Source organism: Myodes glareolus, chromosome 19, assembly GCF_982192425.1.
Source record: "Myodes glareolus chromosome 19, mMyoGla1.1, whole genome shotgun sequence".
NCBI classification, from domain to species: Eukaryota; Metazoa; Chordata; class Mammalia; order Rodentia; family Cricetidae; genus Myodes; species Myodes glareolus.
In genome coordinates, this window is record NC_142044.1 from 26,236,099 (window position 1) to 26,253,255 (window position 17,157).

Consider the following 17,157-nt stretch of genomic DNA (forward strand, 5'->3'; position numbering starts at 1 on the left):
GAAATAGACGTGGAATGTGTTGCTCAGTCGCCAGGACTCTGTTTCTCATAAGGAAGGCAGGGCATGTCTTTAGTCACTGCCTGATGCTGGAAAGAGAAGACCAGAAGTGAGAGGGATCTCTAAGCATCACAATACAAGCTTGTCACAGTCCCCAAACATGCAGGTATGATATTGAGATAAAACAAATAGACTTTTTAAGAATCAGACAAACAGGTGCTGGATGCGTATAACCCAAATAGTCTTGAGCTTAGTGACAAATTAAACATACTAATAACTAGTAAAAACTCATTGAAGGAATGAAGTTGCTTAAGACACCCATGGCAGGCTACCAAAAAATGTTCTGTAAATGATAATGATTCTTTTAATCATGATAACGTGAAAATGGAGAGAAATGATGAAAATTATAAAGTGTCCATCAAGGACAGTACACAAGACTAGACAGAGAGAGGCTGTGATCAAGAGTTGAGAAATCTGAACCTGAAACCAAAGAGTCATCTCCCATTTATATTAATGAATCTAGTATCTAGCAAGTTTGACAGCACAGACTGTCCAGGCTGGCGTTAAAAGGAAACAAGCACATGTCCCACCGCCCACTTTTGAGCTGATATGATCTTTTGTTTTCGCTTGTTTTCATTTTTTTTTTTTTTTTTGGTAAGGGCTGGCAAAATTTAAAATGATCCTATTGTTCCTAGACTCTGGCACACACTTCCCATCACTGGTTCAAAGACTAACCCAAATATCACTGTTCAGGGATTTTTTGTGGGGAATGTAAAAATGACCCAATCTCAACAACTGTGTGAGCACAGTTTTTTCCAGCTGACTGATGAAAAGAAAGTCAGAGGTGAAAACATGGATGATTTGACACAATGTTACTTGCTTGGAAATGTTCTTTCGTAACAAGGAATAAAAGAAATTGAGATTGGTAGACCTGCCTGCAAACAGGAGCGAGTTATCAGTCCTATAATGACAAGATCCTTCAACTAGATCCTTCAATCTTTTCCAGCAGAATGGGTTTGGCATTGGATCTTTGGTTTACATATCTAGGAGATGAGAATGCATCTCAATATCAAAATTATGGTGTTTCTGTGTAAACCAAAATCTAGTACACTCTAATTCTGATCCAAAAGTTGTGAGTTAGTTACTAGGGATTGTTTTAATTCACAAACATCATCATATATCAATAGAAAACGGATATAAATGTCCCAAAAGCTACAAATGCCAGAAGTTTCACTAAGTCATTTTGCCTCTAAACAAGCCTGGGCTAGCTACCTAAGCCTAAGGAATTGCCACAACCCTGTGTTAAATATTGGCACGTGTACACCCAAGCACATGCACACGCACACACACACACACACACACACACACACACACACACACACCAAGTTTTAAGTTTAAAATACCTTGATAACTGAAGGGAAAGTACATATTTTATTTGAGGTAATTCCGTTCACTCCCTTAATGCCCTTCTTGTTCTGTGTCATTTCTACAGTAAGTACCCATTGAACAACTATCCAACTATCATGTGCCAGGCTACAAAGATACAACTTAATTGACCAACACACAACCCTTCAGTGAGGTAGTAGGCGATGATGAATTGGCAACAATAAAGGAAGTCTAGCTTAGACATCAAGGAGTGTTTCCTAGAGTTTATAGAGTGAAACCTACATCATAATACATGCAAATGGAAGATTATTTCCAGACAGAAATATAATATGTAAACTATCACAAGTGATTGAGGTCTGAAGCTTCTAGGAGAATTCAGCATCTGCCTTGACTTGGCAAGGGGGAAGCAGAGAAGAGACGGTGAAGAGGTAAGAAAAAATGACATCTTCTCTATATTAGAATCTTTCTAAGAAATTGAGAATTCTTCCTACGTCATGGGAAACCCATGGAGATCACTAATGAACCCACCCAGAGGCAGTATGAACCCTTCTTCAGCAAGCTGTTGTCTAGAACTTGGACAATCTTGGGGAAAACAAGTCATTCTCATAAAAATGGCAATCATGAAGACTGAGGGGATGACCTAAGTTAGTCTCATGGGATAATAAAAAAGAGATGTGAGGATTGTCAGGTCTTAGTTTTCATAACTTGGTTAGATGTAGAAAATAAATGAAAGTAAAGCAGGCAGCATCTTCAAGGTTTCTGACTTGGGAATGAGACGGGAAGTAATGCGAATCAGTGAGAAGGAAACTTTGGAGAAGGAGACATCTTATTAGGAGTCAGGATAAAGGTGGAAGGAAGGTTTGCTAGTAGATGTTTGCTTTTTGAGTGTTCATGGGAAAACATAACATAGATACAAAAGATTAGGACAATGCCTGCAGAGGGAGTTTGTACAATCAGAAGTGATGGTGACTCCTTAGTTTTGCAGATTGGAAACACCAAGTGTGGTTTCCGTAGCAGCATCACTGACTTCTTAACAGCTTTGCTTAGTTCTTCCCTGGTTGGTTGTTCAGCGTCTATGAAAGCACAACTGATCAAAGCTCTTGTTATCCTAATTATCACTGCCCTACTAACAAGCTCTCTCCTAAACCTGCAGATGAACAAATTAGCAGCACAATGGTTCAATGTTATCAGAGAGGTGGAAGCACCGCGAGATCACAAAGATCCACTGAGAGCTGAACGAGATATTAAAAAGCTTTGTATTTTATTCTGCTTTTAGACCCATTTTTGTGATTAAATAGTTAGTAAGCACACCTGTTATGCGTATTTGGAAATTAAAGTGGGATGATACAAGGTAAATGGAAGCATCAATATGTCTTCAGAAGTCAAAAGAGCTCCTTACAGCAACACATGAGAGAGCCAGGGCTTTAGAGAAATAATGGAAGGAATAGCTTTTGTTATAGCAGCTCTTGAGCTGGGTTTTGCTTCTGTCAGTCCATTTAATGGGTAAGTATTAAAACATGATGCAAGCAGTCAAGCATCACAAGTAGAAGCAGGAATATATAGTCTGACACAAATCACTAGAGTCTAGAAACACAAGTTCTAGATTTACATTCTTGATACAAAGTTTTTTTGAACTAGATTTTTGAGCTCTGCAAAACTTACACGCCGTCTCTAAACATTAGATTCCCCATTACTTTAACGGAAGGTTCCCAAAATTCAACTGATATGGTTAATGTCAGCATTTACTGAAATAAGCAAGGAAGGAAATTCGCAAAATGCTAACACATTTCACTTTAAAAAACAATTATTTTATTATCGTTTTATCATTGCTAACTTGCACTGGCTCCTGATGCATGCTTTCAACATCTGTCCTCATCCTCTAGGGCTTAATGTTTTATAATTCTATAGTATCAGCTTCATGTTCATCGAGATTAAACATTTTCAGCAGAAAACAAAAAATGTTAGCTAGCATTATTCATTTAGAAATTATGCACCAATTACATATTCTGAATGTTTTATGACATCTATCTATGAAATAAACATAAGCCCAAAAATTGATGTTAGCAGAGCCATTCTCCCTTTCTCAGATCATGTTGAGCCATGGCAGGTGATGAGGACCTAAATGGAATAGTACATGGACTTATTTCATTTGAGTCTCTGATTCCTGGCTCAGAAACTGTTTTCTACTGTCTACCATGTGTCTGAAATCTATAAACAAGTGTCCTTTTTTGAATCACAAGGATCCTAGGTAATAAATAAGACTCAGACATTGTTATTCTAAGCTACACTTTTTATTTTTCATATTTATTTATTTGTTGGGGTGCCACAGTCCATTTGCAAAGATAAGAGGAAGTCAGTTCTCTTCCTCATCATATGTGTTCCAAGGATCAAATCTAGAGCATCAAGTTTGTCAACAAGTGCTCTTACCCCATGAGCCATCTAGCCAGTTCCAAAACTTTTTAAAATGTTTATCAATTAGTGACATCGAAATGGTTCCCAAGATTTTTCCAAAGACTATTTTGCTACACCTAGTATTTATTGAGGGTTTTTAACATGGGTTAAGCACACTGACAAATATTTCATATCTAACCATCTAAACCTCTTTCTGGAATGAAAATTGTTATTGTTGGTGCCTTCATTTTATTCACAAAACTGAGTTTTGAAAGCACAAAATCTAAATCACATTCATAGTAAGGGAAAAAGGTTGAGGTAGGAATTAAAACTGCCTGACTTCCAAAACCATGCTTTTAAAATCACTCTGTATTTTGTACAGCCACGTTGGAAATTAGTATTGCTCTTTCTCAGAAAACTGGAAATCAATCTATCCCAGTTTCCAGCAATATCACTCTTGGGCACACACCCAAACGATGCACTCACATACCACAAGGACATTTGCTCAACTATGTTCATAGCAGCATTATTCATAATACCCAGAACCCAGAACAACAATCTAGATGACCCTCAACCAAAGAATGGATAAAGAAAATGTGGTACATTTACACAATGAGGTATTACTCAGTATTAAAGATAAAGCTTTAAAAGAAAAAGCTTCCGCACTTTTCTGTGGATACCCAGGCCTAATCCAGGAGCGCGCTTTCCTGAATCAGGGCCACGAGAATGGACGACTGTCCTAAGGGTTTACGTAGACAAAGACACAAGAGACCTGCTTGCTTGCCAGAGAGTAAAAAAGCCGCTGTTTATTAACTCAGGTCGGGTATATATACCAGGAAGCAAGAGGGTTCAAAAGGGCATGGCCCCCTCCCATCAGGAGCAGTAGAATAGATTGATACATTCCCAGAGCCTCAGGCAGGGTCAGCTATGGGGGAGGCAGGCGTGGGAGGCGTGTAGGGCCCGCAGCTGCAACCTTGTTTACAGGTGAAATTACCATAACAAAAACAGCCTTGTTCTTTCTAAGCTACCCTCAAGCCAGTGCTCGTGCAGGATCTCCAGGGGCCAGAGGTCAAACAGCCCTGCGAAATGCCAAGGAATAAAAGGGAAAAAGACCTGGGTACCTACAAGTCTCCCTTTAAATATATATAAATATGATGGCAGAAACCTGTCTTAGGTGTCACCGGGATCCAGGACAAATCCGGATCCGTCGTCAGGATCACGCCTCAGGTCCAGACGTGTCCCATGTCTTAGATTGGAAAAGCCTGCCCAGTGATCTAGGCCCGTCTCTGGTTAAAGCCATCCTCCAACGCGTTCAGCCAATGTTATGCTGAAAGATATTCCAAGGCTAACGCCTACTAGGGCCAGGCCATGGCAGACCTGAGAGCCATTGGCCAGATGAAGACGCTCTAGCATGCATATAAGCATTCCTGGAAGAGATAGTGCTGATAGAGCCCCTACAGCACTGGCCAATGGGACCCCCAGCATGACTATTCTAACTAAATCAGAGCCAATTAGTAATTTATATTCGGGGGTCCGAGGAAAAGCAGCAAAATCTTGACCTGTGACCAGCAGAGGTCAAAATCTACACCCAGTTTGTAAGATCAACTACAGCATCCAATCGAGAATTTAGATTACTTTGAATAGTTATGGTAATTCTGTCTGTCTGGCAAGGTTTTTTGCCACGAGCTCCCAACGTTGCAATCAGGTCAGGGGAGGTAGCTGTTTTCCCCTCAGGGGGGCAAGCAGCCTGGGCAGATCAAGGCAGGGGGCTGGGAAAGGGTAAAATCAGGCGCTGGATCCTCTTTCAGGAATCTGCCATCTCCGCCGCCGCCTCCGTCGCCATGTCCGTAGGAACTCTTGACCTCGCCTCGTCCTCAGGTCTCTGAGTAGGGGAATTCACAGTCCGCACCAGGCGTTCAGGGACCCAGATCGGGAGCTCTGCATCCTGTGGGAATATACAAACCGCTCCTCTGCCCCACGTTAAGACCCGGTCCGGACCACACCAAGTGCCGTTTGCCAGATTTTTCCACTTTACTAAGGGCTTCCCGGGGGAGCTAGGCTGCCAGTGATTCTCGGCCGCCGTACGGGAGCCAGCATCCACGGTCAGAAAGTTTAAAATATATAAAATGAACGATAGATGCTCTCTGGGGGTAGAACTGTAATCCCTCCTTTTAGTTTTGTGCAGATAAGCCTTAAGAGTTCGGTGGGTCCTCTCTACGACTGCCTGCCCCTGGGGGTTATGGGGTATACCGGTTTTGTGAGAAATATGAAACTCATGGCAGAACTTAGCAAAACCAGCACTGGTATAGGCTGGTCCGTTGTCCGTTTTGAGAGATTTAGGGACCCCCATGTAGGCAAAGGCCTGCAGACAGTGGCTTTTAACATCCCGTAATTTTTCTCCTGTATGAGCTGAGGCAAAGATAAGGTGTGAATATGTGTCCACAGTTACGTGAACATACTGCAAACGTCCAAAAGAAGGAACGTGGGTAACATCCATCTGCCATAAATGGTTGGGAGCCAGCCCACGAGGGTTAATTCCCAAATGGGGAGCAGTCAAAAATTCTACACATAAAGGACACTTCTTAACAATATCAGTGGCTTGCTCCCGAGATATTTTATAATGAAATCTCAAAGACCCAGCATTGAGATGAAAGCGATTATGAGCTTCCTTAGCAGCTTCATAAGATTCTTGACTAACCGTATAAACCTGGCGAGTGAGTTCATCAGCCAAGGCATTGCCTTCACTCAAGGGGCCAGGAAGATCGCTATGTGCCCTCAAATGTCCCACGTAAATGGGAACAGACCTGGCCCAAAGCAATGCCTGAATAGCCAGAAGCTGAATCTGGACTCGAGATACAGAAGCAATATAAGCTGCAGTTTCTAAAGGTGCAAGAATTTTGCTAATATACTGACTGTCAGTATAGAGGTTAAATGGAATGTCAGCATATTTTTCCAGAGCCAGTTGTACTGCGGTTAATTCAGTTACCTGAGCTGAGTTGGTATCAACGGTCTGAGTGCAAACATCAGGTGGGGAGAACACCACAGCTCTCCCGGTGGAGGAGCCGTCAGTAAATACATTCCTAGCCCCAGCCAAAGGTCTTAAGGAAATAACTTTAGGGAAACACACCGGATGATTTTTGAAAAAGGTGACTAGCTTATTAGAAGGGTAATGATTATCAAGCTTACAGGGATTGGTGCATAGAAATAAGGTCCAATCCTCAGCAAAATTCTGCAGCCAAGTTATTTCTGACTGGGTATATGGTGTTATGACTTTATCAGGCAACATACCAAAGGTTTGCAAACACAGTTTATATCCTTTCTGAATAATGCGCAGCACAGCTGATGGATAAGATATAACAATTTTTACGGGTGACACGTGTTCATGCACCCATAGGATTGGCCCTGTTTGCCAAAAAACTCCAGTAGGGCTATGTTTGGAAGGAAAAATTATTAAGAACAAAGGTTGATTATAGTCTATATACTGGACATGAGCAGAGGCAAGCCTTTCTTCAATCAGTGAAATACACTGTCTTGCCTGGGGAGTTAACTCTCGAGGGGAAGTCGGGTCTGAGTTTCCCTGCAGGATGTCAAAAAGCGGCTTTAGGGTTCCAGTAGGGATACCCAAACAAGGCCGGATCCAATTGAGGTCCCCAAGTAGCTTTTGAAAATCATTTAGAGTTTGTAATTTATCTAGGCGGAGAGTGACCTTTTGAGGTTTTATTCCTGTTTGCAACAGCTGATGTCCCAAATATTGATATGGGAACTGCTGTTGTACTTTATCAGCAGCAATCACCAGCCCAGCATGTGCTAGACACTCCTGCAGGTCGGCAAAGGCCTCAAGAACTATTTTTGGTTCCTGTCCAGCGAGGAGAATGTCATCAATGTAGTGGATCACATACAGTTGAGGATATTTCTGTCTAATTGGGGCTATAACCTTTGCTACAAACACCTGACAAATGGCCGGACTACATGACATTCCTTGTGGCAAAGTCTTCCACTGATAGCGTTTGAACGGCTCTACGAGATTTGTGGAAGGCACACTGAAAGCAAATTTATCAGAGTCTTTAGGGTGCAGGGGAATGGTAAAAAAACAATCCTTCAGGTCAATAACTAACAGATGGTATCCAGCAGGGATACCCACTGGCTGTGGCAAACCTGGTTGGGTGCTACCCATTATTTCCATGCAAGCATTTACGGCTCTAAGATCCTGCAACAGTCTCCATCTACCCGATTTCTTTTTAACCACGAAAATAGGTGTATTCCAGGGGGAAGTGGAGGGCACTACACGCCCCGCCTCCAGCTGTTCCTGGACCAAGGTCTGAGCAGCCAGTAGTTTCTCCTTACTAAGGGGCCATTGCTCAATCCACACAGGTTTTTCAGTTTTCCATTTAATAGGTATATAATCTGGCTGCTCTGCAATGGCCCCTAAGAAAAATTTCCTAGCCCTGCACGCTGTCCAGGCAATTGCTGGATCAAGTTCTTGTCAGCTAAGGTCTGAACGTCTCCCTGGAGATTTTTTCCCAGACCTCGGCCGGGGACAAAGCCCTGATTAGCTAGCATGCGCCGCACGGGTTCCGTGGTTAGCACCGCTCCCATAGCCTGTAACACATCTCTTCCCCACAGGTTAAGAGGAAGGTGTTCTAGAACATAAGGTTTAAAAACGCCAGTGTGGCCCTCTTCGTCCTTCCAGTCAAGATATTGTGTGCTGCGCTCCGGGGAGCTGGCTACACCGACCCCCTGTAACACAGTGCAGGCCAGCTGAAGGGGCCAGGTAGCAGGCCAATGTTCCTTAGCAACCACAGACAAGTCAGCCCCGGTGTCAGGGAGGCCCGTGAATTTCTTCCCATGGATGGTTAAAGCGAGAGCGGGGCGGTCCTTTAGGCTAGCGACCCAGAATGTCCCAGGGGATTTATCGGAGTCAAGCTCTTTGCCTCCTCGTACTTGTTTATTTAAAGGATTAGCAGAGAGAAAACTGCGCAGGAGAATCAGTTGGGCTATCCTCTCCCCACGGGGGATGACAAGGACCCCCATGGTGGCTTCCACCATAACTTTAATCTCTCCCGAATGACTGCTATCTATAATGCCTGGCAAAACTTTAATTCCCTTAAGCACAGAACTGCTTCGGCCCAGCACTAACCCCACAGAGTTCTCCGGAATAGGTCCAAACACTTCAGTCCCTAATGCTTGTGCCCCCATCTGCGGTGTTAACACTGCCCGGGCAGAGGTGCAGAGAACTAATCCTGTGCCTCCTGGGGTGCTTCGGGCAAGTTCGCAGACAGTGAGGCGCTTCTTTGAGGAATGAATCTGATCTGAGCATTTGGCACGCTCATAGCCCCGTACGCTTGCGTTTTTGGGGCCCGAGGCTGGCCCCTCTTTCCGTTTTTTGACACAGGTAGGGGAATGCCCTGACTGTCGGTTTTAGACCAGCAGTTGCTTGCCCAGTGCGTTCCTTTCTGGCATCTGGGGCAGACACCAGGGCTGCTCCTAGCAGGATCAACCACTCCTCTAATAGCTGGGCAGTCCTTTCTAATATGCCCGGGCTTTCCACACTGAAAGCAACTTTTTGATCCAGTTTTGGCTGCAACCTCCCTAGGGGCAGAAGTGACCACCTGTCCCACCATAGTAGAAGGAACTACGCCTCTGCACAGATGAATAAAATCATCCAGGTCCTTGTTTCTATGCAGGCGCAAAACCTCCTGGCAAGACCTGTTAGCATTTTCATAGGCTAACAGCTTTACAGCTGGCAAGTAAGAATTAATATCCCCAAGAGTACGACTGCCCACCTCTAAGAGGCGGTTTATAAATGCAGAATAAGACTCTGTAGGTCCCTGTACAATTTTTGAGAGTAATTCTCCTGTTCCTTCAACTGGTAGAGATTTCCAGGCCTTTATCGCTGCGGCTGCCACCAGAGCGCAAACTGCGGGATCGTAAGTGGTTTGCACTGTGAGATCAGAATATTGACTCCCTCCAAGCAACACATCAAGGTCATGCTGGGAGAAACTGGCGGTGGCATTAAGCCCCGTGGTTTCCTTGCAAATCTTTCGCAAATCACCTTTCCATAGTAAGAATTCACCCCCAGAGAGACAGGCCTTGCAAAGTTGTATCCAATCGCTGGGCGTAAGGTTGAGCTTAACAAAGGACTCCAGCAATGTCACAGTGAAGGAAGCGTGAGCACCATAAGCAACGACTGCCTCCTTCAATTGCTTGACTATCTTAAAGGTCAGGGGGTCAGGCTGTCTGATGTTAAGTACTTGCTGGCCAAGAGTTCCTTCAGCGGAACAAACTGCCCTATCTCTACCGGGATTGTCAGGCCTGTTTGAAAACCCCCGAGTTTCTGCCTCCAGATTAACAGGGGCGAAAGCAGTAGCACAACGGTTTGGAGTGGCAGAAAATGTTCTTTGCAGATGAGGCCTAATGGTGGCATCTCTACTAGTGGCCCCACCTTCCTTCTTCTCTAGCTGTTTGGTTAGGAGTGCAATTTCGCCTTCTAATATTTCCTCTTCCTCATCTAAATTATCAATGCTTTTGACTTCTTGATCCTCAAAACTCCTGATAGAGCTCACAGATTCTACTCTCTGAATTTCCTCAAGGGTTTTGTTCAAAACCTCTAACTGTTCCTTCACTAAAATATCTTCACTAAGGAGGGCATCTCTGATAAGACGCCACAGCGAATAGATCGCTAGGGGGACGGCTTTAGTTCCCCGTTCTCTCTGTGCAACACGTAAATCAGCCCTAACTTGTTCCCAGTCCTCAATATTAAGATTTCCTGTTAACGAGAACCAAGGACTGAGCTCTGAAATTACCTTGATGGTCCCTTGTGCTGTGTCACCTTTGATCCTGGTGCCTAGCTTTTCCACGAGCTGCAGTAGCTGATCTGCTAACTGCCCTTCTAACTCCGAAGTGGACATTTCGGCACCCATTTTCCTTTTTTTTTTTTCTTTTTCCTCAAAATCAAGTTTATTCTCCCCCCTTATCATACGTGCACAATTGCACACTATAAAAACTGGCCAGTTTCCGGATCGTGGGGGGACCCTTACCTCTTTGGGGTTCTCGTGGTGGATCCACAGACGGCAGAACGTGGTTTTTCAGTCCTTCTTTAAGGGCCCACCCAGAGACGCCATCTGTTAGCTTCCGCACTTTTCTGTGGATACCCAGGCCTAATCCAGGAGTGCGCTTTCCTGAATCAGAGCCACGAGAATGGACGACTGTCCTAAGGGTTTACATAGACAAAGACACAAGAGACCTGCTTGCTTGCCAGAGAGTAAAAAAGCCGCTGTTTATTAACTCAGGTCGGGTATATATACCAGGAAGCAAGAGGGTTCAAAAGGGCATGGCCCCCTCCCATCAGGAGCAGTAGAATAGATTGATACATTCCCAGAGCCTCAGGCAGGGTCAGCTATGGGGGAGGCAGGCGTGGGAGGCGTGTAGGGCCCGCAGCTGCAACCTTGTTTACAGGTGAAATTACCATAACAAAAACAGCCTTGTTCTTTCTAAGCTACCCTCAAGCCAGTGCTCGTGCAGGATCTCCAGGGGCCAGAGGTCAAACAGCCCTGCGAAATGCCAAGGAATAAAAGGGAAAAAGACCTGGGTACCTACAGATAGATAGATAGATAGATAGATAGATAGATAGATAGATAGATAGATAGAGATAGATATGACATCTTAAAATTTGCAGGCATTGATCTAGAAAAAAAACATCCTGAGTGAGGTAACACTGACCCAGAAAGACAAACATGAACTTTCATCTAGTAACTGATGGAAGCAGATGCAGAGATCCACAGCTACGCACTGGGCTGAGTTCCCAGAGTCTAGTCGAAGAGAGGGAAGCACAACAATTTGAGCAAGGGTGTCAAGACCATGATGCAGAAACCCACAGAAACAGTCAATCTGAGATAGTGGGAGCTCACTAACTCTGGACTGACAGCAGGAGAACCTGCATGGTACTGAACTAGGCCCTCTGAATGTGGGTGACAGTTGTGGGCAGTCTGTGAGGCCACTGGCAGTGGGACCAGGATTTATCCCTAGTGCATGAACTGGCTTTTTGGAGTCCATTCTCTTTGAAGAGATATCTTGCTCTGTCTAGATACAGTGGGGAAGGCCTTGGTTCTGCCTCAACTTAATGTACCAGACTTTCTTGACTCCCCATGCCTTACCCTCTCTGAGGAATGGGTGGGGTGGGGGGGAAGGTGAGGGGAACAGGAAGAGAGGAGAGAGGGGAAACAGATTAGTATGTAAAATGAAAAAAGGTTATTTTTAAATAAAAAAGTAAATTATTAAAAAATGAATCACTGTTTTTATGCATTTTCTCTCCCACTCTTAATTTTGTATGTTTTTAAAATCACTCACACTAACTTATCCCTTGCTTATCATAATAAAATCCATTGAGAAAGTTATTGAGTGGGTCAAATGAACAAGAACAAGATAGAGAAACATCGGTGAAGGAAGTCAATGGGGTTGCAGAAGGGAGCTGGTGTCATGGGTGTAGCATTGGTAAGTCTGTCACTCACACTCCAGGACTCAGAACACCTTCCTTCTTGGACCACAAACTTGGTGCTCATTCTGGATAATCATGTGGTCATTACTAGCTGATTAGGCGTTAATGATCTAATTCAAACCTCATCTTGTTTTCTGTTTTTCTTGTCACTGTGTGACCCAAGTTTTAGAGTAAAAAGTATCTGACAATAACTTCAAGATATGTAGAAAACACTTCACTTTCTCAATTAAAAATGACCAACGAAGAATGAACTCAATTGCATCTTTGTAGGTTCCCTGTCTCATAATGTCCTGTCAGAGGCTCTTCCTTTTAATTTTGTCATAATATTTTTTATTTTTATTTTATTCATAGTTTTTTCTCCTTTTACTCTCTCTCTCTCTCTATCTATCTATCTATATCTATATCTATATATATATATACATAGCTTTAAATATATATTATAGCTTCCAGTTCAGTGTTTTTTGTGGAATTCCTCAGTGTGTGAATAAATGGATCTGTTTTTTGTTTTTTTTGTGTCTTCTCTTGGGCTCTTTCCTTTTGTCTATTTGTTTTGTCCAGTTTCGATGTGTTCATTGTTGTTTTATCTTTTATTTTATTATTAGCCCCTAGAAGCCTGTTTGTTTTCTAGTGAGAGACAAAACGGGGGTAGATCCAGATAGAAAGAAGGGGAAGCTGGGGAAGAGCTGGGAGAACTAGAGGGAGGAGAAACTTAATAAAATTGAAATAGAAGAGAAAAATCTATTTTCAATGATTTTTTTTAAATAATGAAAATCTGGCTGTCCCTTTCTGCCACCTGAACATGAATACAGAGATGCACTGCAATGATTACCTGGGCCTATTAGAGAAGTACCAAGTAAATTATAGTTGAACACAGACATAATTAATGACTGAAAATGTTATTTCTTTGGTATGGTGTCATACAGTAGCAGAACGATGGAAGTGCTAGGAGCGTGATGCATCATAAGTAAGCAAAAGTAAAAGATTCATGCTAAATTCTTAGTTTTTAGTGAATTCTAATTTGTGTTGTTTTTCCTTCACCATTTAAATGGAATCTCTGGCATTGGAGGTATGTTTACTTGAAAGATGAAAACTGGTTCTATAAATGACCCAATAGCTGATATATTCAGTTTCATGCTTAGAAAATGAACCCATGCCATAATAAGCACATAGCTAAATACCCCAGAGTATTAAGTGGTGGCAAAATCAACTAAGAACTTTCTGGAAAATTGACTTTGACTCTTCTCAGTCCCCACCCCCTCTGGGCATCAGCATGAACTAGCACAATAAAATTGCAGTGGACTAGACCCACGCAAAAGTTTCCATTTCTACCAAGACTATGTTTAATGTAGAACTGGATAGCTCACCAACACATTCGCTGCCTGCAAGTGTCAATTTTGCAATTAAAGCAGAATATCAGCAGCATTCCCCGCTTGTGCCGTCATCTGGATTATGTAACAGTGCGGGATTTATACACAGCAACTGTTCATTTTTGTGGTTCAGTTTTCACTAGATGTGCCCAAAAACCATCTGACTAAATAAATGGCTGACAATGAGATTGAACACAGGGAGTAGCAAAGTTCCTTGCCATAGGCAAAGCCAATTCTTACAGGCACTTAGAAGAATACTCCTATGCTCTAGAATGATAGTCAAAGTATCACAAAAAATCTGTGTGCATTTTCAGGGGCACAGGGATTGACTCTGCCTGAAGAACATTTTGAAAACAGTCCGCCACACATTTTTAACCAAGAATACTACCGGACCACAACACTGAAACAGTTGCTAGTGGTGTTCTTTGAAGGTGAATCACTTTCAGGGAGTAACTACTTAGCTATAAGTACTCAGCTTATTGACAGTTGCTTTTCTATATTGATTTCTAGGAACAAAATATTTTGTCTCTGAATGATACGTAAGTCAAAAGTTATCATCGTATGGCATGATGGACTGTATCTAGAGATAATTTTCTAATGCCAGTTCTAGAAATCAAAATAAATAAATAAATAAATGCAATTGTCCAAAACTGCTTCCCAGAGACAATTTATGAAAGTCAAAGGAGAAAATAATTCACCAAGGAGATGAAAAGGGATAAGCAAAGTCTTCAAATATCAGACATAGGTTATACCTTGGGAAAGAACTAGTGAAGATAGAGAGTTCTCTATGTATGGGTGAAAGTCACTATTCTTTACTGGAGATGTTCTGATATGAATGAACTCTTTACATCTTCTTGCGACATAAAAGAAAAAAAAACAGCCTCATAGTTGTTTACTGTGTGGTTTTTGTGGGACTCCTAGCAGTGGGAGTGGGGTGCCTCTGACTCTTTTGCCTTCTCTTGAGACCCTTTTCCTCATACTGAGGTGTCTCATCCAGCCTTGATATGACAGCGTTTGTGCCTAGTTTGAGTGTTATTGTGATGTGGTCAGTTGATATCCCTGTACTTTTCTGAAGGGAAATGGAGGATGATGGGTGAGGGGAAGGGATTGAGAGGAGTGGATGGAGGCGATCCTGCAGTTGAGATGTATTTTATGAGAGAAAATAAATAACTTTTCAAAAAACATGAAAAAAAAGGGAAAAACACTTTAAAATGTATTCTTGCATCAGCCAACAAATACTCATTAAACTCTACTATACTATAATATTATATGACTATAACAGTATATAGTATAATATATAACATATATTATAATATAATAATTATAATATAATAGTATAATAGTATATGACTATACTATAATCTTTGAAAAGATTATGGTATGTGACTATACTATAGTCTTTGAAAAGAAATACATAAAGAAGTCCCCATTGCTGACTTTGGCCCGTGTTCCAATTTAACTGAGAAATTCAGATGTTACACAGCTGAGAGCCACCTACTTAACAACATAGGAATAGCAACAAGTTAATAAAAAATGCTCAGAGCATGAGAGAAAAAGGAAAAATCTTGTTAATGCATTGATATATTGTATGTGCTGTCAATGATGTGAAACAAGTTTTATTGCTAAATTTGAATAATACTTGGGTCTTGTTGGTTGCAATAAAGATCAACTTATGATGACTCAGAGTTGATTCACAGTATGAATAGCTGTTTTTACCCAGGAGATTTGGATTGCCAATGTTTTATGTCTATTGCCTGCCTTGGATTCCCTGGCTCACAGTCTTAAGGTTTCTGCTTCTCCATAGCATGCACTTATCCTGTTTCCTCATGGTGCTAACTCTATATTTACATGATGGATCCCACCCAAATGCATCCCAAATTTGATTCTACTTAAAGATATTTGTCCATCTAACATTATGTAAATCGTTATTTGTTTTTCTGTTCTCCTTTATGCTGCCTTTTTTTTTTTTTTTTTGGTTTTTCGAGACAGGGTTTCTCTGTAGCTTTGGTGCCTGTCCTGGAACTAGCTCTTGTAGACCAGGCTGGCCTCGAACTCACAAAGATCCGCCCGCCTCTGCCTCCCAAGTGCTGGGATTAAAGGCGTGCGCCACCACCGCCCAGCTTATGCTGCCCATTTTAAAATTGAAGAGAAAACATATGATTGGGTACGACTTTGTTTTCAGGTCAGGAGACATCATGCGATATTTGTGTATTGTTGATTGACACCTATTGATAAGTACTCTGATTTTTTTCTCATGGTTTGGGATGCAACAGTCCTGAATGTGAGTACATAAAGTCATCCAAATAGTGCTGATTAGTGCAAGGGCTGACAACCTTTCTGTAAAGATAAGAGAGTAAGCAGTTGGGGCTTACAGATCAAGCATCAATGATTAGAATATGTATAACATGGCTCAAATATAATATACATGTATATTATCTTACAAAATTTACATTATTATATATCTTAGAGTTCTCAAAAACAACCACTTGAAATGTAAAAATCATTCTCAGATCTCAGGTTACAGAATATAAACAAATATCAGATGTGACCAGTGAAAAGTCATTTTCCTAACTCCATCCCTGCAAAGATATAGTGTTAGAAAATATTTTTACTCTCAATGTGTAGATTGGTATTTTTTCTTATAGAAGTCAAAGGCATCCTTATTAAACTCTGATTTTTTTATTTGTTTTTAGAGAACTAGCTCTGTAGACCAAGCCGGCCTTGAACTCACAAAGATCCACCTGTCTCTGCCCATTGAGTGCTGGGATTAAAGACGTGCACCACCATCGCCTGGCTAAGCTCTGATTCTTATAGAACCCACACCTACCATCTGGTTTGAGTACATCTCCTACTTAAGAATTGCCTTTGGATGGGTCCTCCCACAAGTTGGCTACAAGATTAAGGATTTGAGCACAGGTCATTTGGGAGATGATAGTAGACAACACATGTGGAATACATATTTTACTATGTCAGTTGTGGCTCTGGAGACCCAGAATTAGTCCATGTAAGAATCTTGGTTAGAGACTCCCCAAATCATTGTCTCTTGAAGTTCCAATATGCCTATTAGTGACAGGGTAAAAAATGATTCAGTTATCATGAACAAAATTCCTTCAAGAGTTGGAAAATGGAGCATCCATAAATAAGAGATTCAGTCAAATAAATTTTTACTACCTAGATAGATATGATACAAAAATCATAGAACAAAATGGTTCATGTGAAGAACTGGGCATGTTGGTACACATTTGCCAGCCCAGCCTTCAGAATTCTGAGATAGAAGGATCATCAATTCAACATCAGTCTGAACTACATATTGAGACTTTACCTCAAAATAATAAATTTAAAAATTGGTTCACATTAGCTATGTTGGTCTATAATAAAATTTCATTTTCTGCTTATTCACCCTATCCTGTATTCCTTTTTTATGACCAAAAGCATAGCTTTGGTATGTACATAAAGTACTCCCATTTTGAACTACCTTCTTAGCAAGATGATGGGATTTGCCACTTCCCAGATAATCTTGGG

General features: G+C 41.8%; 1 long non-coding RNA gene across 1 annotated transcript in view; it reads right to left on the reverse strand.

The window, feature by feature from the left end:
• Window positions 1-932: 932 nt before the first annotated feature.
• Window positions 933-17,157, reverse strand: part of LOC125415137 (uncharacterized) — a 101,774-nt gene continuing 85,549 nt past the window's right edge. Inside the window, exon 3 of the long non-coding RNA XR_007236533.3 lies at window positions 933-1,040. This is a non-coding gene — a long non-coding RNA (uncharacterized LOC125415137). The remainder of the gene's footprint in view (window positions 1,041-17,157) is intronic.